Here is a 2,343-nt window from a genome sequence, read left to right as displayed (position 1 = left end):
TGCTGGGTATTGAGGGGGGGAGCGGGAGGGGGTGGAGTGGGTGGTAAGGGAGGGGGTGGGGGCAGGGGGGAGAAATGAACCAAGCCTTGTATGCACATATGAATAATAAACGAAAAATGAAAAAAAAAAAAAAACCAGACATATAAAAACTTTCTGTGTGAAACTTAATGGAAAGTCAATGCATTTTCAGTCTGTACTGTTTTTTTGTGCCCTAGAACTGGACATTCAATAATTTTGTGTTATAACCTCTGTAAACACTGGATCATTTTCAATAATATCTTCTATTTTTAAAAAATGTCATGGATACTGAGTTCAGATCCAGGTAAAATGCAAATTCTCTTTATGAGGTGATGTATCTGGAGACGTGCTATCTTGATGGGAAATGTCTGGTTTTAAAGTAGGAAAGTGAGCTGGGTCTGGTGGGACCTCCCTATAACCCCAGTACTTGGGAGGATGAGGCAGGAGGGTTGTGAGTTTGAGGCCAGCCTGGGCTACATAGTGAGCCCCTGTCTCAAAAATACTAAAAACAAAATAAAAATAAAAACAAGCCCCTCCAACCCCTCCAAAACCCTAAAGTAGGAAAATGCAGAAATACTTTGTAATTTCAATCAGATGCATTATTCATTGAAGCATCTCGAAGCTAGACAATTGCAGGTTTACTTTTATTGTCAGAGGTCCTGTAATTATAATTCTCTAAAGAGACAGATAGTGTATGTTGTATTTGGGATATTAAACAAAATTACACTTGCTTATTCAAATGAAAGTCTGAACACTAAAAATTCACAGTCATTTTTACCAAGGATGAGAATATTGAAAACACAAGTTGGCAACCATGCAATGCATTCATGTAATTGTTTCCCCAACTGTTGGAATATTTATCTTGTGTTGCTAACAGAATGTACAGTGTACTAATGGGCTGTTTGCAAAGCATAGTGCAAATCCAGGTGCCATTTGAATGTTAAATGAGATAATTGAGATTGTTAAATGAATGTGACATAAAATATGCATTTGAAATGTAAGCATGGTGTTATCTCCTTAATCTATAGGCAAGATTAATTTAGAAGGCAGAGAACTTAGAGTAATATAGATGGAGTGAATTTGATCAAAGTACATTATATGCGTGTTGTAAGTATCACAATGAAACCCTTTGTACAGTTAATTTATGTTAATAAAAATTAAATAACAAAGAAGGCAGAGAACTTAATTTTCTACATAGATGAAGAGGAATAGTAGCATACATATTTACTTATTTATTTATTTTTATTCTTATATTGTTGTACTGGGAGTACACTGTGACATTTACAGAAATGCTTACAATGTATCAGAGTCGAATTCCCCCTCTCCATCATTCTCCTTTATCTCCCCTCCCCCATTCCTGGAATAGTTTCAACAAGTCTCATTTTTCCATTTTCATACATGAGTACCTAATATTTCCACCATATTCACTCTCCTACACCCTTTCCTTATATCCTCCCCCTCCCACTGGTGCCAACCACCAGACAGGACTTGTTTTACCTTCCTGTTCTTTGTGAAAAAAGTTACTTTTGTTTGTTTAAGATAGCGATACAGGAAGTTTTATTATTTCCATATATATATATATATATGTACAGGATTTCCCTTTCTTCCTTCCTTCCTTTTTTTCTTCCTTCCTTTATTTCCCTTCTTCCCTTCCTCCCTTCCTTCCTTTCTTCCTCCCTTCTTTCTTTCCTTCCTTCCTTCCTTCCTTTGTTTCCCTCTCTCCTGTCCTTCCTTCCCTAACCTTCTTCCTTCCTTCCTTTCTTCCTCATCTTCCTCCTCCAACATACATATATATATATATATGTATACATACGTATGTATATATGTATGTATATATATAATAACCTGAATTGGCTCATCCTTTCCATTTTTCTCCTTTCTCTCTTAGTCCCCTTCTTGTGGAGATTTCAAAAGGTCTTTTTTTTTTCCAGAGGAGAGCGCGAACGCAGTCCCCCACTACCACAAATTATGCGGTTGTTTCCCACATTTGGGGAAATTGCAGGTGTCAGTACATCTGGAATGCAAAGGATAAGCCTTGCCCTGGGAAAACCACCTTTGTGATCATGGTATTTCCCCTGCCAGGTAAGTATTTAAAAGGTTTAAAAATTCTATATTCATTCTTGTATAGAAAGCACATTAACTATATTCACTTTCTCTACTTCCTTCTTTTACCTTCCCCTTCTTGTTACTGCCTTCCCCTTAGCGTGACCTGCGTTTCATTCTTGTCCATTGAATATTTTTAAAATGCACATAGTCTAAAATATTTTTACTTGACTTTGGAAAGTACTATTTACTTTGACTTTAATTTGGTTTTAAATGTTAAAC

The 2,343-nt window shown here is 36.4% G+C and overlaps 1 non-coding gene across 1 annotated transcript; it reads right to left on the bottom strand.

The window, feature by feature from the left end:
* Nucleotides 1–1,946: 1,946 nt before the first annotated feature.
* On the bottom strand, nucleotides 1,947–2,108 carry LOC141422741 (U1 spliceosomal RNA). Its single transcript, XR_012447488.1, has one exon. It is a non-coding gene; the product is annotated as a U1 spliceosomal RNA (small nuclear RNA).
* Nucleotides 2,109–2,343: the final 235 nt, after the last annotated feature.

The sequence above is a fragment of the Castor canadensis genome, chromosome 4, assembly GCF_047511655.1.
Source record: "Castor canadensis chromosome 4, mCasCan1.hap1v2, whole genome shotgun sequence".
In the NCBI taxonomy this organism is placed as follows: Eukaryota; Metazoa; Chordata; class Mammalia; order Rodentia; family Castoridae; genus Castor; species Castor canadensis.
Note: the sequence above shows the minus strand (reverse complement) of the source record. Positions and strands in the feature narration are given on the sequence as shown.